Source organism: Dicentrarchus labrax, unplaced genomic scaffold (genome assembly GCF_905237075.1).
Source record: "Dicentrarchus labrax unplaced genomic scaffold, dlabrax2021, whole genome shotgun sequence".
NCBI lineage: Eukaryota > Metazoa > Chordata > Actinopteri > Moronidae > Dicentrarchus > Dicentrarchus labrax.
In genome coordinates, this window is record NW_026136707.1 from 24,139,830 (window position 1) to 24,159,571 (window position 19,742).

Here is a 19,742-nt window from a genome sequence, read left to right on the forward strand (position 1 = left end):
GCGATTTGGAATCCATAGCTCGCTTAGCTTGGGAGACTCAAGACTAGTAGCCACCACTATTAAGGTTCACCAAAGTCTCGTCTACAGTGGAGGTGTTTCAGACCCGTATTTTCTGTTGTCTGCCTCACGTATGACAAAACATATGATACACTTCCATTTTAGTGCAGTCCAGCTGTCTACACAGGCCACGTAATAGCTCAGGATTCACTCGCCCTATACTCGCACACTATGTTCTGTTTACGCACTAACTACAGTGACTTTTGGGCTCTGAGCACTGCCAAAATGTGGGTGACCTCTACACAATTCTGTGCCCGAACACCTCCTGTGTAGACATTGTGTGCCTATCAACCAAACTGCAGCAGTGAGTCAGCTTGAACTCTTACAGTCTGATAAAAGCGAAGTGTTTTGCTCTGACGAAAGAATGAAAATGTCTACTTTCCTGCTGTTCATCTGAGGCTTCCAAATACCCAAGAATTTTATTTTTTCTTTAGAAATGTAGCTTCTGTTTGTCCCTCCGCAACCTGCTGGCTACATGCCCTCTCACAAGCAAAACAATCCTGATGCATCATTTCAAGAACTATTTTAACAGCATCATTTTGAACTTTTAGGCTTGCAGAGTTATGAAGTCATTTAAGTCAAAAAGCCAAAGTCCGGGAGACATTTCAAGTCGTAGGTGTTGAAGTTACTTTTGACGTTATCATGTCCACACCTCTGCACACAACACACACACACACACGTTCAGTATCTTCCTCGCCAATAGCCGTAGGTCACACTGGCTGTGAGAGCTCACCTTCCACCCTATCTGTCCATTCCCACCCACCTCTGTCTGCTCATTGCTCCCTGCCTCGCTGTTTGCCACCGTCTCACTCCCTTTTTTATTCTCATTATCTCTGGCTCTGTCTCAGTCCCTCTTTTTCTCACTCTGTCACTTTCCCTCTGCCTTCCTCTGTCATTATTCTGCCCACATGTCTAGACTGAAGAGAAAACTTTTGCTGCTTGCATGTGTGATATCTGTGTACGGCACTGACACTTACTTTGCGTATGTGCGTGTGTGTGTGTGTGTGTGTGTGTGTGTGTGTGTGTGCTTTGTTGAGTGCTTTAGGTCAAAGTTCAACCTTCCTTTCACTTTGAGAGAGGAGTCAGATTCAGTCTGTATGGCGCTGAGAGGCAGACCTAGTGAATGTGAAGACTCTCGCTATATGAAGGATTCTCATAATCTATGGCAGCTAAATGACCATCAGGGCTGTTTCTATTACAGCACTAGAGGTAAAATAAGGCAAGTCAGTTAGTATAAGGTACTTAATGATCGAGCTATATCACAGCTTACAACACTTAAAGAACCATTCTCACAAACGATTTTCTATTGATAGAGAAGATTCGTCTTTAGGAATTAGGAATGTAAAGATTTCACTCAGTTTAAAACAATTTTCTTCCTTCAGAAAAGCCATGATACAGTTTGAGGTTTCATACGAACTGCAGAAGTGATGGAAATAACTTTACGTTGTGTCCTTGCTGATGTTTTGACTGAAATTTAGTTTGAGGTGTCCTCATGTTCAGCTTTAAGGGCGAGCCAATCAGAAACGAGTGTTGTTTGTGGCCACAGCCTGAAAGCCATTGATCGAGCCTGTTCTGACATACGGTCCCACTGCAGGTGATGAAGCTCAACTGAAATCAGTGTACTGTTACATCATGATCCGGCGTGTCCTCCGGAGAGCTGTCAGCCTAGTGTGGTCCTGTGAAACCAGATGGAAGGGCCACTGTTTTCTTTTTCCAGGTTATTGGATTCTGTTTTTCAGCCATATGAACGTAGCTAGAATTGCGTGGGAACCCAGCTTTGGTCTAGGGGTGTAAGATGGCGCCCCACATAACCCCAACATCGCCAGTTTGAGTCTGACTAAGGGGGCTTTGTTGCATGTAAAGATCATTTAGAAACAGTATTGTGTGCCCCATGTAGGCTGAGTCCTTACTGCTCTTTGCTGCATGTTGTCCCCCCCCCTTTTTTTTTTCCCCCTTCTTAAAAAAAAAAAATTTAAAAACCCAAAAAAAATTTTTTAAAAAAAAAAAAATAATTTTTTTTTATATTTTTTTTCCACCAGGGTTCTTAAATTTTTATTTTTACACTGAAATGTCACACACATATGTCAGTTAGTTTGTTAAAAAAACACAACTAATTTAAGGGATCCTTATTTTTTTTATTTGTATTTTTTGGGGGCTTTTATTGCCTTATTTGATAGGACAGCTGAAGACAGACAGGAAAGGGGGGCAGAGAGAGATAGGGGATGACATGCAGCAAAGGGCCACAGGTCAGATTCAAACCCTGGGCCGCTGCAGCAAGGACTCAGCCTCAGTACATGGGTCGCCAGCTCTACCCACTGAGCTAACCGGGCGCCCCTGGGATCCTTCTTAAAAATGTTTATGTAATGTGTTAATGCAGAAAAGTAACGTTGGCCAACATGTTGTCATTGGATATTTGTAACTATCAACCTAAAAAACCCATTAACAATAAGTGATTTAAAGCGGTCTTTTGTGTTATCTGTGGTAATAACCCGGTACTGGCTAATAATATCCTGCTGTTAATGTATTGCTCGGGTTGTGTTTTCCATCTGTTTACAGCACGTTTTTTAAAGACTGCTTTGACACACGTGCAGTACCAGCTAGCTATATATGTCGAGTGTAATAAATTCAGTTTCTATAATGGAGCTGCACTGACCTGTGGGCTCTGATACATAACAATGTAAAACTTCGCTCTGTTGTTGTGTCATGTTCGCAGCGGTATATAACTCGGAGTGTGTGTGTGTCCGTGTGTGTGTGTTTGCCTGAGACTGTTGCAGGTGCGATAATACGACAGGTGATTCATTGCTGTTGCTCACAGGAAGAGCATTTTGAGGTAATGGATTGTTGTTGGTAATTACATATTCTGTTCCTCTGGAGAGAGGCCTGTATTTCCTCCAGCATCACAAAGCCCAAACTGTGTGACCAAACGTGGAACTGTGACACAGCTTACCAGGATAAACGCCCAGCTGTAACGTCGGGGACCTTTTGTAGTATTTCCTCCAGTAAAGCATTCAGAAGTGAATTTCAACCTAAAATATTGCTGTTGAGTTCCACAAAAGTCAGCTTATGGCTGTACATAGCCAAATGCTGCTTTGGTTTTTGCCAGCTACTTGTATGTGAAATGTGACCATAATAGAGTGATTTTTGTGAATGGAACATTTCTGGGCGGCTTTCATTTTCAAATTCTGTACTGTGTTGCAATAATACAGCAAAACCTTTTTTCTGGTTTAACTGCACAAAGGACATTTTTGTTGCAGTACATTGTCTGTATGGTCATATCCAACACAATCCACACAGGCATTGACAAATGAGAGTAGCTGCATGTCAGGAAGCCAAAGATGAAGAAGGTGCGGAAAATTCCAGACAATACCAAAAAATGTTATGTTTGGCTTCAGATAGACCACAATATACTGCAAGAAGAAACGGCTTCCTCTCATTCATTTCATTTACACAATGCAATATCATGCCATATATGGAGGACTGATAATGCAGAAATAAAAAATACAAAGACAAGACAAAAATGATTTACTCTATAAATGAATTAATATACCATTAAATGCACCAAAAATAATATTGAAAATAATGTAAGCATTGATTAATTTATAAAAGTGACACAAATTGATATTTGTGTTTTAACTTGCTTCTGTATTTATTTACAATCCCATTTAACTTTCCATTATTATTTCCCTTTTGCAGTCCCCCCCATTTATTTCCCCACTTTTCTTTTTCTGTATTTTCTTTTTACATTTCTTTATATATTTCTGCTTCATTATGCAAATTCAAAGTTTGCTGTATAAATTTGTGTCAGTGCTATTAGACAGAGGAGTCAACAGTTCCAAAGGTCATGTTTAAAGAACATGTTGACACTAGGTTATAATGAACACGTGAGTTTTGATTGATGTGTTAATAAAAAAAGCTGAGGACACAGTTAAACAACAAAATAGAGAAAAATAGGAACCGAAAAAAGCAAGTTCCCTAAAGCAGAAAGTTAATAGTGTTTTTCAAAATTAGGTGTGACCTTTTTCAGTTGTGCTGTTTTTTTAAGTTTAATGCAATTTAGCCGGGTTCAGCAGGCATTGTGTTGCTGATTAAAGGTTTTGAGTGACATTTTCAAGTAGCTATTCATTTGAGATTTGTTATTTTGCTGAAATGTGCCACTGACATTTTTTGCTTAAAGGAATACCATGACATTTTGGATTTTTTTTCAGTTTTCTGAGTCCTTCACCTAACACATGGTATGAAAAAAGTGTGTGCTTTGACACTTTAGTTTGGTCATTTCAGTGCTGCTAGCTGCGGGCTAGCAGCATATCATTGTTTTAAATGAGAAATGATAGCAGTGCTAAAAAGAGTGTTTTCAGGGCTGCTGAGGGAAGTAGACCCCCTTTCCCCCAGTTTATCAGACGCCTGGCAAAGCAAAATGTGGAATAAGTTGCCTGCAGGTTAGAGCCATCATTAAAAATTCAACTCAAGCTGATCAATAAACCACATGGGAGTGAATCAAAGGACCACAGCAAATTAAACAAACTCATAACCATGTTACAGTAGACATTCTGCATGATACAGTGCTCATTTCTCTCTGTATTACCTGCAAATCAAAGGGTAATTAATGCCAGATTTTGTATGGTCTCTCACCTGATGTGATTTTTACTGCACTTCTAAAAGAGCTGTTTTAAAAATGTATGGACCAATAATTAGGTTATTAAAGGAATAAATAAGACAAGCCATAATAAAGGAATTCAGTTTAAAACTAAAAGTGTGGACTAGGGCTGTGTTCCAACAGCCGGCTCCATTTTCAATCTGGTTCCTAGTTGGTAAAATACCCAGATTCGCTCTTACTGAATCTTTTACCACTCCTCACGCGTTTGTGTTAGCATATAGCAGGTAGCAGCCCTCCCCTTTGATCCAATGCGAAATGCCAGTTTCGACAGTTATAATGACAAACATTTTTGGCAGCGGATTATATCAGCTAATTAGAGTTAATTACATTACAGCTAAAAAGAAGCTGTCTTGTCAAAGTGCTCTCTGTACGTCGCTGGCTGTACTCAAAGATTGTTTATGAAGGAAAAGAAACATCACTGTAACACCACTCTGCAACTGCAGGTGAAATGTGTGTTCGAGACGAGTTTTAGGAAGATCTCCCACTTCAACTTTCACGCACATATCATATAAATATTTTAAGCTTATCAACTTTATAGTTCTTGATCAGGACTTCTAGTGTTTGGAGCAAGCAGCTCATGAAAAATCTGGTGTAAAAATAAGTAAGTTCTTACTTACTTACTTAATACTTATTACCTATATTTAAAACAAACCTTTCCTTTATAGTTCTTTTTCCTTATCCTTATTTTTGTTGTTGTTATTATTTGCATTTTAGCACTAAATACATCTTTAAATCTTGATTATTGCCTTTGCAGCCAAAACAAGATGACAACAGATCAAAATAGATTTTTTTTTTGTGTGTGTGTGTGTGTTTTACTTACTATTTGAAAGCTAAACCTAATTAGATTATATGATATTCAAAAGGATTTCAGCTGCAGTTACTGACTGAACGTAAAGCACATTTTAGAGATGGTGTAATAAAGTCAATGCAAAGACTTGAACAGATGGCAAAGATGTATGCACGTAGTGTGTGGTGCTACTGCATTGTAATTAACAGGTGTTGCTAATGTTTAGTCTGCCCTAATTGATGTAAAGGGGGTGGACAAAATATGAGAAACACCTCTCAGTATAATGCAGTTCAACAGCAGTACGGCCTCAAAAAAAGTTTAATCAACGCCTCTCTGAAACACTTCCAACAAAAACTGAACATGAAGGGGGAATTTATTGCAGGACTGTTGTATTAGGCTGCATTGGTTTTAGTAGTCAATTGGCAATTGTAAATGTCTGTGTAAAATTTCATGGCAATCCATTTAATAGTTGTCAATAGTTGTAACATTGTCACCCTTAAATTGTGCATAAAAACTCTGAAAGGGCATTCTTTTCACTGCTCTGTCTATTCTGTTGAACCAAATTTGAACCTGGTTGTTTGAGAGGTGACACATTGAAATCCCATCTGCTCATCTTCAAGGCAGGGATGGGAGGGTGCTAAGCGTTTTAGATAATTAGAATTGAATGAATAGTTTTCTGTGATCATGATGTGAGCATGGTATGATGATCTAGTAGATATTTATGCAGTCTATATCAATTTATTTTAGCTGTCCCATCAGTAAAGTGCTGTAACTGCGGGTCCTTCCGTTCCCGCTGACAGCCTGTTTCCCTGCAGTGACATTGGCGAGCTCCGTCCCTCCAGCTGTACAGACAGGACAGTGTGTCCATGCTGTGTGGTTTTCACTGTAGTCTACACACTCAGACAGGACACTGATGAGAAACCTGACCTTCACTACATTAGAGGTGGTGTGTGTGTGTGTGTGTGTGTGTGTGTGTGTGTGTGTGTGTGTGTGTGTGTGTGTGTGTGTGTGTGTGTGTGTGTGCGTGTGTGCGTGTGTGTGCGCGTGTGTGCGTTGTACTCTAGGTGTGTCAGTGGCAAGATGACAGCACAGTGTGTTATGGTACTTACTTGTCAGATATAGGGTGAGGGTGGGAATGGACTTATAATAAGTCTGCACAGAGGGAGGAGGAAGAGGTGTGTGTGTGTGGTTTAGCAGCAGATGACAGGCCAGTGCTAGACTCCTGCAGTTCCTTTTGCTCATCACAACACCTTGTGGCTGACTTCTATTTGACACTCTGGTGTGTGTGTGTGTGTGTGTGTGTGTGTGTGTGTGTGTGTGTGTGTGTGTGTGTGTGTGTGTGTGTGTATGTGTGTGTATGCATGCGTGTGGTTGCCAGCTTGCTCAACTGCACATCCGTTCTCTGGTCAGTGGTCTGGGTCTCTTACCAAAACCACACTGCAGGCTGTCGTACAGACAGAGTTGGCCATTTGATAAAGATTGTTTTGTATGTGTGGGCGTGCCTGCTGTGTGGTTCACATTTTAAATTATGTCCTAAGTCAACTGTTAAATTACTCTATTCAATTATAGTTATGGCATGTAAAACGATGTTACACTGTCAAAATAGACTGACTGAAAATTGTTCTGTGACAAATAACTTGAGCATTAAGTTGTAATGAAAAGATACTGCTGCTTCATTACACCCACTGACAAGACAAGAGGAGCTCTATATATTCAACCACGACAAAAGCAGTACAGTAGCCTAAATACTGTAGATAGCATTAGGACAATGTAGGCAGTTACTATGGATTATTAAGTTGTAGAATGACTCTTGCAGTGTCCAATGAAAGTCAAAATGATGTTCAGTTGCACCATTATGTGTGGAACCCCAAAGTGTTCAATATTAATTAAATGAAAAAAAGACATTATGAAATACATAATCAGATGGACAAATTGTACAATATGTAAATGATACAGTATAAGAAATTATTAGAACTCAACTCATTATTTAAACTGTTACTCATTTTCATAATAAAAGTGTTTCATCTGAGGTCAGTTTTTTCTTTTTATTCCATAATATTCATTCATGTGAATTATATCACATATTATTATTTTACTTATGACTATTTATTATGTATTTATTTATGTAATATTGAATACAACAAAAAAGCAAAAGCTTTTTGTTGTATCCCCCCCTCACCCCCCACTCACACTTACACTGAAATATCCAGGGCTCCACCATATGGCTCCATCTTGTGTTAGATTACAGCCTACCACCCCCCGGCCCCTCCCTCCAAAAATAAAATACCTGCTGTGATTGCATAAAGCAATACCAGTTAACTTTTACAGCTACAGTGATTACATTTAACTTAATAAGCCTGATCGACATGGCCACCCAACAAATTGCATTCTGACATTGACTCTTGACGGACTGTCCTGATCTGTGTATGTGCATCCTTTGGTGTGTTGCTGACACAAGACATTTATGAATTAATAAGAAAAGAGTTGAATCTGCTGATTAGCCAGAACATTTGTTATGGGGGGCAGTCAAAGCTTTTGTTAGGGTTAGGTTTGAGGGGTGCCTGGATAGCTCAGTGGGTAGAGCTGGCGACCCATGTACCGAGGCTGAGTCCTTGCTGCAGTGGCGCAGGGTTCGAATCCGGTCTGTGGCCCTTTGCTGCGTGTCATCCCCTCTCCCTGACACCCTTTCCTGTCTATCTTCAGCTGTCACTATAATAAAGGCAATAAAAATCCCAAAATATACTAAAAAAAATAAATAAATTTAATTAACTTGAAGCAGGATTAGATCATGTAGAATACACGTGCCCAAGTAAGTAATGCACACATCCGATCTGTGTTAAGATGAATAAGAAAAAACCTAAGAAAGCTTATCTAGTCTTAAATGCAATACAATCTGAAAACAAGTCGTAATAAAGAAATTTAAAGTAGAAATAGACCTTTTTCACAGCAACCATTTTAGCATGAAATAGTAGGGTACACTGTAAAACCAATTTGTTCTCAAATTGTTGGTACTGGTTAATGAAATTTTTAAGTTAAAAATTATTATAAATTTTTATTTTTTTATTTTTTTTAAAAAAATTACTTAATAGGAATATTGACTGTCTTACAATAAATGTGTCACTTAAAATTATTGGTAAAGCTCACTTAATCAAGAAAAGCTCTTAACAAAAAAGATATTACTACAATTTAACATTTTTTAGTTAAAAAGCCATTAGTTAACTTTTTTTTTATTGTTGCTCACTAGAAAGGCTCTTCTACATTAAATGGAACAGAACCTTAATTAGTATCAATGGTTACACCTTTGTTTACCCTATTATTTCATGTAAAAGTGGCTGCCGTAAAAAAGGACTATTGTTTGATGTTATAAACGGAGAATAAAGTACAATTTTGTAACAAACAGCTCAAACTGGACTACTGAGCAACTCAGAGGTGGAGCCAGAACTTAACTTAACTTAACATAACTAAATTGTCCTTCTTCCTTCCCCCACTCCTCCCAACCTCCACCCCTTCATTTGCAGTGCTTTGTTTAATTAGCAGTTGTCAAAGCAGCTTTCTTACGGCACTCAACTATTATAAGAAGATTTGTGACAGATGCTGTCAATCCTGAAGCATTAGAATAAACACACACTTCATCATGTCATAAATATTATAATTTACTGTAAGTCACTTTGATTTATAGTTTTTCCCCGTGGCTACGTCTCCCAGCTTTCTACTGCTAGGCTTGTTAACCAAGAGACTTAACTAAGATGTAACAGCGACCTGTGAACATTACTGAGCGTATGTCTGTAGTCTCTTTGTTGTGCAGTAGATGAGATAAAGAATACCATATTCAGAGACATCAGAACATGTATTGTCCTGGTTCTGATTCTTTTCATGTTATTTGGGAAAGAAAAGAAACAAAAAGTAAACAACAGCTGTATTTTTATCAGATTCACGCTGTATTTGTACAATGACTAATGAGGTATTTTGTGATTCTTTTTGATAGAGAGCCATAATAAGTTCAATTCTCTATTTTCTGTCTGTTGAAGTTGAAGGTTTTAGCATGTACCTATTTTATGTACTTATTTCACTGTGTTGGTTGAGTTAGCAACGGGTTAGCATTAGCTGTTGCTTGGGCATAATGACTGGGGGGTCAGCCATGCTTTTGTAATACCACCCTGCAGTAAATGTCAGACAGATTTCCAGTGATTCCATATACTGATATCCGTACTGTATGTTTCTGAGGTGTTGCCATTTCGACCATATTCCACTATGCATGTGTTGTCACACGTAATCAGGAATGTAGAATGAAGAAAGACTGGACCAAATCTCGCTGCTGAAAACTCATTTTAATGAATCAATTAGGTGAAAGAAAGCCCTTGTATAGATGACCTACTCTCAGTACTGTGCCTGAACGCATCTTGCACACATACAGACGAAGCTGCTGCTGCTTTGCTAACATGCTGCTCATGTTACGCCTCCTGTGTGCACATAGGGTTAGTGGATCAGTCAAATTTGTATTTATTCCATATTTTCAAGCTGATGCACTTCGTTTCTTAACTTCAAAGAATGCTGATTAAACATCTGCTTTATATATCTTATATTGTGATAGACAACTTATTAAATGCTTGTATAATGTAATATTAGGCTGCAAATCACACACCAAGAACACCATTCTACCTGAGACATACTGCCAAACGGTCTTCAGCACTGAAGGGGTCTCTGAAGTTCATTTTACTGATGTCCTCCTTTTTTAGTGAAATATTAATCAAATTGATTGGATTCTCCTATCTCCTCTCGTCTTTGAAGAACTTTGCGAACCCATATCCCTCTGGTTTTTCCTCTGTGCAACGTACAGCAGTAACAGGTCATCAATAACTTTATTTCCCCAAATTTCTGACACTGTGGGAGCTTCTCAATGTTATCATTCATCAGAGTGGGTGCTCATATCATTTTTGTCACAGTTACAGTTATGGTTCTTGGTGTGGACTTTGCTCAGAGGCAACACAACCTAACTGTTAAAACTGTATGGACGTAACTTGCTGGTTCTTCTTCATTTCTGCTGGTTTCCTTCACTTTGGAAGCCAGAATATCACCAGAAAAAAAAAAAAATAAATAAAAATGTGTATTTAGACAGAAAAGTGTTAGATAACATCAGACATAAGACATTCCTACACAGACTGCAAACAGCCAGAAAGCTTGAGATACTGGGAAAAAGGATGGAGACTTTCAGATTGTAGATTAGATTTAAGAACTGTGAAAGTCTTTGTTGTTGTTTTGATCTCTTATTTCACTCCGCAACCTGCCACCCCTCCTTACACCCTACACACACACACACACACACACACATAAAATCCCTACCTCTTCCTCCTACCCCTGTCCTGTTGTCTGCTGATGAGTTGACAGCAGTCACTATCAGTCTGTAATCAAACCCTTGGAGTGGTTCATTGTCTCTCTCTCCCTCACTCACACACACACACACACACACACTCACACACAAATGCACGCATACTCAAACATAACTGCATGAAAACCACAATATGCCGCACAATGGGTTTATTGTGGTGGTGGGTGTGCCTGTGTTGTCAGGTGTGCTCGGCAAGAAAAACACAACAGGATCACACACTCGTAAACACACTGTTAGGACCTGGTGGCTCAACAGCATTTTTTAGTGCCTTACTCAGAAGTTCAGTTTTCTAACACAAATTTATTGAGAAGAAAAAGTGCAAGGAGTGAAACTTTACATTCCTCTGTTTTATACTTTAACGTTTCTCTACGTTCCCAAACCCAGCCCCACCCTGTTCTCTGGCTGGCCTCAAACAGTGAGAGAGGAGGGTGAAGAAAAAAAGATTAGTAGAGGAGGGGAAGATGGAAGTTGGGAAGGAGCCACACAGAGGGAGAGAAAACAGACAGAGGCTGAGATATTAGATCTAAAGGGAGCAGTGCAGAGAGTGAAAGATAAACAGAGACGGAGAGGTGGAAGTAGGTGTGGAGATAGAGTCCTCTCTGGCGTCCAACAGATGGTCGGTGTTACTGATGCAGGCAGCTCCTCTCTCTGTCTCCACTCACACAGACTGCACTTCGTGGCCTCGTAACGCACGGCCTGTAACTGGGTTTCCATCCAACAATCTTCAGACGAATCTTTAGTAAATAATTAGCATCGCATTTGAAAAGCTGAATGAAAATAGCTCATTTGGTATCAATATTACAGTTTTTGCACTCCATAGATACAGAATGGTGTTTTTCAAAAGGAGTCAATGGAGATTGGTTAAGTAACAAATGTAATAATATGGTGAAATCATGCATAAATAAGAATTCCTTAACAGTCTAGCTCTGGTATTTTTGTTTGTTTACAGGATAGACCTTATTCACAGCGGACATTTTGGCATGTCATTGCAGAAAAAAGCACATATTAAATACAACTGCATTCCATTTAGGTGTATTGTGCATGCTGGCTTATGGTCATGGCTTATTCGGGCACTTGATGGACCTGAACCATTAGTCAGAATCTCTACTGTGAAAAAGGTCTGTTAAAAACGGAATGATTCTCTGGAGTATTTGTTCCTGTGATTTAAGAGAAGATTTATGTATTTATTCGGAATGGAAATCAGAAGTAATGGCATCCTTGGATAGCAAGTCAACCTGAATCTAAAAATACATGTGTCATGCCTGTGTGACTGAGTTGTGCGACTTCTGACACAAATTACAGCAATTGGGCACTAAGGGTTTTAGAGTACCTGTATCGCCTCTGTGAGCAATGTGTCACAGCCACTGCTATTTTAATAACAACTATTTTGATAATCAATCGTTTTGAGTCATTTTAAAGAAAAACATTTTTCAATAAAACTGATCTGTCCTCACCTCACAGTTTGAAAACTTCAAAATCTGTATAGCCCCTAGACTTTTATGAACAAAACTGAATGTCAGCTAGGCTCTTCCCCGGGTCTTTGTCTCAACCACGTCATGGTCTTTTTGTGCAGTCTTTTGGGTGAGCTCAGGGTGAGTCAGTTTCTTCAAGGCGATGATAGCGGCTGTCACTTTTTACTGAAGTCTTGTTTTCTGCTGTAGTCTTCACTCAACCTTCAGTGAACCTATTGTGTGTGATTGAGATAGCATTAGTTCTGCCTGTGGTACTGTTCAATCACTGATGCACCTATGACAATGACAGATTCAACAGTTGAATTTGTGGTTCAGTGTCTGTTAATTACAAAATCAGTCCCATTCACTGAGATAAACGCAATAGATGTCTACACTTCAAGTCATTCACGGTCACAGATTTGGTCTAAACTGACCAAGGTTGTTTGAATAACATACTTAACGTGAACTGCAGGGTTGTTTTTTTTTTTTTTTTGTCTTGTTCTTTCACATTTTCTTGTGGTTTAACTTTTGCTCATCGGGGAGGTTTGGTTAAATAGGCCATTCATCAGCTCCTCTGATGCTGTTAAACGCACAAAGGCTTGAAACTGTGCATTCAGCCCTTGAGAACTGCAGAAGTAAAATAGCTCCTCAATCCCCACCCAACATAGCTAATCAGTTTCATTCTTCCAGGCAGGATCTCTCCTTCAGGCTGCGTCCCACGTCTTCACACTCCCACCAATGAACCTTATTGTCGGAGCTCACCTGGGACTCTATGTATGTGGAAAGTGTCTGTTTACCAGACAATGGGTGCTCTTTAGGGGGAAACTGAACCTATATCATATGTCATAGCTCTTCATTCTTTAACTGTGTAGGATCCTATCAATAAGAGTAATGCTGTAGGGCTTTAAGCATGGATGCCTCCTTTGCGCAAAGGGTATTTTTTCAATGAATTGTACAGCACCAACTGACAACAAAATGCTAAACAGAGATTTGGAGGCATAAAAAATACTCCAGAGATACAAACTGTAGCATATAGACGGGAGATGACATGAATTCTGAATATCCGCCGGGAAATTGCACATCAGAAAGCAGCTGAATCGGAGTCAGGAATCAACAGACGTAAAGTAGACAGGGACAGTAAAAGGAAGAGAATAATATCTTCATATCAATACATTAAATAAACTGGGAAGGATCAGGCCTTACAAGTTTGTAGTTACCTAGACCTACACTGTCAGTATTTAAAATCAGACATGAAATCTTCCATTAGATTTTGCCCAAGAACCAACCGGTAGTGGTAGCAGGTGGCCACTTGCAAAGGTCTCTTGGCACTTCAAATTGTATAACAGGAAACAGTTTTTTAGGATTTCCCGACCAGTTTGCAGTGATGGCTGTGCGATTCCAATGAACAGACAAAATTAGGACAAAGACCTTTGTTTGTATCAAAAAGATGATCCCATGCTCCTCAGTGGAAAGAGTCAACTTAGAACAAATGGTGGAAGTCCAGTTGGGCAGCCTGGATGTGCATCGGTCAGCACTTCCTGTTTCTGTTCAGTCAGATGGCTCAGGGTCCTGTCGTAACCTTTAGAGGCAAAGTAATCTAAATTTGATCTAATGTAATTTGAACAACATGAAACCTTGAGTGCACAGACAGAAGGTATTTCAGCTGGAGCCCGGAGAGTGAAGCGGCTGCTTGGGCTCACACAACCGCTTCAACAAAATGAAAATATGAACTCCTTGTGGGTGGCTTTTTACATTATTTATTCTGTCATAAATGGAAGCATTTGAAGAGAGAGACTGTGTCTGTGATTTTGGTGTACTAACTACTAAGTTTAAAATCGTGAGCTGATCATTTGGGAGGGATTTGACGGTGCTGTACCAACATTTGGGATTCATCAGCACTATAATTATCTGTATCTTATGTGTATCGTGTTTTTGTATTTCTAGGGATGGCAATGTCAGTTGGTTGGTAAGTTAAGTTGTTCCAGCACTTTGGTCCGGACTGAAATAACTGAACAACTATTGTATTGCCATGAAATTTTGTTCAGGCATCCATGGTCCCCAGAGCATGAATCTAATTGACTTTGATTTGAAATATCTGGTAAAGTAGCTCAGCATTTACTTGGTGGATTGGCCCAAATTTGTTACAGTCATTCATGGTTCTCAGATGATCTGTCCAGATGATTTCCATAGATCTTGGTACAGGCTTTGACTTTTCCTCTAGAGCCGCTATCAGGCCAGAAATACTTCCTAGAACCTGCAATACCAATATCATTCCCATCAGCACCCACTGCATGTTGTGTTTTGGTGCTAATTTGCAAATAAGTAAGACTGTAATGGTAAACATTATATCTGCTTAACATGACCATTAGTTAGAATTTTCATTGTGAGCATCTTAGCTGTATAGCATATTTTTATGCTTCCCATCTATTTTCTTCTGCTTCAAGCATGTAACTGCAGTGATTGTATTGGAATCTGGGGGCTGCCAAAACGTGGGTGACCTACACTCCATACTGTGCCTGAACACATCCTGTGCAGACTGCTGCTTATGCTATGCAGGCTGTGTACACATGGTGTTTATATTGGCATGCATTGCCATTTGCCACACTGTCATTTTTGATACCTCTCGGAGTCGCCAAATTTAGATATTTTCACATCCTACACATAGGAGCTTTAATTGTTGTCGTGAACATTTGCACCTTGCACGTCCTGATTATATACAGGGTTTGGGGGTTTCATTCGCAGCAGGCGTCTCCCATAATAAAATTGTGCTCATTGTGCTTATATCAGGTAAAGGTGAGCACAGAATAGCATCTGTTCTTAAGTGAAATGGCTGTCTGATAAAGAAATAAATAATAATAAGGAGATCATCCTCTTTATTTTCAAACCTTCCAAACTCTTTTTAAGAGTTTTTCATTGTATCTTAAGAGTACACACACACACTTTCTCTCAAACACACACTAATCCTGCCAGTGTGTCTGTTTTCTATCCAAGCCACGTTCTCCTGTGCTGCAGATCTGCCTGCCTGACAACTCTGATAACACTGGGCTGCAAAACCTAGAGCAGCACAAATCATTTCACTACTCTTCCACACGCACAGGATTACTGTATGTTGGCCTGTCTGTGTGTGTGTGTGTGTGTGTGTGTGTGTGTGTGTGTGTGTGTGTTTTCATGATGACATTGATTGGCAAAAGCATCTCTGTGCTCTGGCTTCCTGCCTGGCCCTATCAGATCTGCACTTGAACCTGCCTGCTGTCGATGCGTATGACTCCTAGAGAAGGAAACCAAACGTCTGATAGCGGGGCCTTCTCTCCTCTCGTGCTGTATGCTTATCTTTCATAAATATGATGCATTTCTGCACGGGGAGGAACAGATCATCTCCTCTGCGGAGATGGCAGACAGCTCCGAAGCATCCCTCCGTCCTTAATCGTTATCTTTTTTTTAAAAAGGTGATTTATTTGGTCGCTCAGAACTCCGCCGACTTGGCAGAGCAGGGTTGAGTTGAGCTGCTCTTTACCGCAGCAGAGCAGGAGTCCAGGGTTTGGCTGCAGATACGAGGCACGTCCTGTCCTGAACTCCTTGGTATGCAACGGCAGGACGGAGACAGAGAGGGGGAGGAAGAGTGGAGTGCAGATTATGAAAAGCAGCTTTTTAAAAACAAAAGATCCTACAGTTTTTCTGTACTTTATATTTTGGGCGGGAACACGCACAGAATGGACAAGATCTGCTCATTGATTTCAAGACTGATTGGCTGTGCCGGCTTGAAAATACTCCTTGAAAAACCTCGCTGAGGATCAAAGCAGTAGCCACAAGCCCAAGGCTATATTAAACATTTTAATACCGTAGTTCAGAGCAAAACAGACAGTGTGACCAAAGCTTGTGATTCAGTTGTCCATCAGGCGTGAGAATTGGGAATTTAGGAGTGTGTGTGTGCAGTGTGTGATGCAGAGGTCATGCTGCTTTCCATCGCTGCATGGCTTCACACACACCACAGCCCAGAAAAGGTCAGACTAACCCAATGCTTTATTACGCTCTGCTAGTGTTTTAGAGGTTACGAACACACACCAGCTACTCAGAAAGTCTAAGCGAGACAGAGAAGCCCCTTTTTAAAGAGATTTGTTTGAAGTTTTTAGATCTGAGATAAAACATAAAGAGAGATAAAACAAAGTGAGAGGTAGAGAAGAGACAACAAGGTTTGAGTGGGGTGTAAGGTGTGACGAGGTCAATGAGGCTCGTTTGAATCGGAGCAGGACGTGTTAGTCCTTCAAGGGAGAAAAGCAGGACAAGTGCGGGAGAGGAGGAGAGCAGGAGGGGAGGCCTGCAGAGGATGTAATGCAGCTGAGGATGAGAGGAGTGAGTGAGCAGGCATGGGGAGGTGGGAGAGCGGAGGAGGGCCGGGGTGTAGTGGTGGTGAACGAAAGGAGCGCTGTGTAGTGGAATCTCAGGGCCTCAGGAGTGCAGAAATACTTTTAAAGGAGCATGGACATATGAGGAGAATAAGATGAGGAAGAAGGTAAGAGGAGGAGAAAGGTTAGGATGCAGGGCTGAGGCAAGTCATCGTCTCAAGTTTCTTTCCTGATTCAGCTTCCCTTTCATCATCCCCTCCTCTCATCAGTTCAGGCTAGTTGTGGAGTGGCTTGTGGTAAAACTGTATACAAAAATGACAAAACCAAAATATATTTATAAAAACATAAGGAAGGCCATCACTTAAATCAAGCACGTGCTCTCTCCAGCAGGTCTGTACCTGAACTGAATCGACTTCCCCAAGGAGCTTCTACCCCTGGCTTTTAAACAAACACTCAAACACTTTGGTTCTAAAAATGTAATATAACCAATAGATACATTTCTATACTGAGATGACTGTTGTTAGCAGGTTAGCATGCTAAACCCAGGCCTTAAGCATGCAAAGAGTAGAGTAGCGAGGACAGTTAGCCTAACTCAGTGGTTGTCAAACTTTTTCTGGTGTGAGCCCCTTCAGAAGCAGAAAAATGTCCACGGCCCCCCCCACCCCATAGTTTTTATCGACCATTACCACTGATTAGGGCATTGTATTGGCAAGAATCTGGCAATACGATAAGTATCATGATACAGTGTTCATGATTCAATATTAGTGCTGTCAAACGATTCAAATATTTAATCGCGATTAATCGCATTAATGTCATAGTTAACTCGCAATTAATCATTTTTATCTATTCTAAATGTCCCTTGATTTCTTTTTGTCCCATTATTTTTCGTTATTTATTTATTATTTATTATTTTATTTTGTTCTTAGTTGTGGTATCCATGTGCTTCTGTCTGAAGTCATCCATTGTCGCCTGGCTTTGACGAGGGGGCGGAGAATTCCCATCAGCTGTGTACTTGGCCATCAAGTGGTATTTCAGACTGGACGTGCTGCGATGATAGCTCAGTTCACAATGACAAAACACACAGATCACTTTGGTCTTGTCAATGGAACCATTTGGCAACTTTTTAAAAGTAAACTTTCTATTCAGAATATTATTGGCATCCATTTCGGCGTCTCGCACTCGCCATCCACTCAATACGTAACGTCTACTACTCTTAAACAAGTGTGTGCGGCGTGCCTGTTGTTTTGTTTCCGGTCTAGCTAGATCCGGTGTGGTGTTGTAGTTTTTCTAACGTTACTAGTTGTTGCAACAGCATGGGAAAAAAACTACAAAGTGTGCTAGGCCAAAAAGAACGTTAATCTCGCGATTAAAAAATTGACGCCGTTAAATAACCGTTAATAACGCGTTTAACTGACAGCACTATTCAATATATTGCAATAAGGTAAGCAAGGTGTTATATATAGTGACACATAGTGTGATTTAAAAAAAACAACAACAAATTTTAGGAAAACTGTATAAAGAACATACCACTGTAAGCATACAAAGTTTAACGCAACCAGCAGGATCATGTAACGTTTGGAACACTGCTGTCAAGCAGTTGAGGTTTAAACAGAAAAATCCATACAGATCATCAAATATCACAAAACAAAATATCACAATACAATATATTTTTGATCCTACCAATGGTAGGTAAAATATCGTAGTTGAATTTTGGTGAAATAAAGGTCAGCACAATAATAGCAGTTTGTTTAGTTTCCTTTTTTTTGTCTTGTTTTCATTAGGCTAAAAGAGGGTTTTGAGATGTATTTCATCACAGTTTTGGTTAATGAACATAACACCACAGTGCAGCCCTGTAATGTGGGAAAAATGTTGCAAAATAACTGGAGGTGATAATGCGGCTTTCTGGTTTGGTGCAACGGTCGTGGGAAAGTCGGATACCTGTCACCAGTCTAGGCTCAGACTGGCTCCGACCGACTGGTACGTCCTCACCTGCATGACTGTGGGAAAGGGTGGAACAGATTGTATTTTCACACTAACCACAAACTGCCTTTCAGCTTCCTTAATGTTTTTGAAATGCGCTGAAAAGGAGACAGGGAAGGGCAGAGCAGCCGGAGGTAAAGGGAGGATGACAGGTGATGCAGAGTAATCAGGACCCCCTCAGGTAGTCATGAAACAACTGCTTAATGCCAGATCTCAGGCAAATGTTCATAAATGTTTAATTCAGCTCTCAGGTTAATTGAATTTATCAGGTAAAGCCGAGCGTTTCTCCTCCACTGATGTTTTTGTAGGTTAAGCTCAAGGATCTTTGATCTGTTGTAAAAAAACAAAAAAAAATCAAGGGAGTTCTGCTGTCCTGGCAGATCAATAGCAATTAACAAGAAGAAGAAAAAAAACTAGTCAAGGTGACTTTCAGTTCACTTATACATCGTTCACACTCTCTTACACCACCGCTCTCCTGAGTAAACTGGACTCAGTCAAATGTACTCTCGTCCCCAGGAGGCAAAGACATTTTTCATCCGGCCCACCCAGGGATAAAACCATCTCTGATCTGAAAACATGCTGTGTGTGTGTCCGTCTGTGTGTTAGAATGTGCGCATTTGGGGGTTGAGTCAGTTGTGGGTCTGGCAGACGAGAGTGTGTTAGGTAGCAAGATTCAATATCGGACACCTGTCGGAAGCAGTAATGCATGCGCGCGCACACACACACACACACACACACACACACACACACACACACACACCCACACACACTGATGACAGGGTCATTGGCAGGGCAAGACCACAGTGGAGTGTGAAAGAGCTCCCCAGTTGCTCCATTACACCCCCTGCACTCCTCCTTTCTTTCTTCCTTCTGCTCTTTTCCTCCTCCCTGTTCCCATTCCCTCTTCTCCCTCACACAGATTTTGTCTTTTTATTTGCCACCACTTCTTCTCCCTCTTATTATTTCCGTCTGTTTCTCTGCCCCCTCACCCTCCTCGCACCCTCCAGGTGCCGTCTCCAGCTCGCTGCAGCCTGTGCCGGGCTGATAAAGCTTGGTTAGGTTATAGGAAGAGTCAGCAGGGCAG

General features: G+C 40.4%; 1 protein-coding gene across 4 annotated transcripts in view; it reads left to right on the forward strand.

The window, feature by feature from the left end:
- LOC127366672 (low-density lipoprotein receptor class A domain-containing protein 4) overlaps nucleotides 1-19,742 on the forward strand; it is a 217,867-nt gene that overhangs the window by 31,007 nt on the left and 167,118 nt on the right. The gene's annotated exons all lie outside the window — the stretch shown is intronic.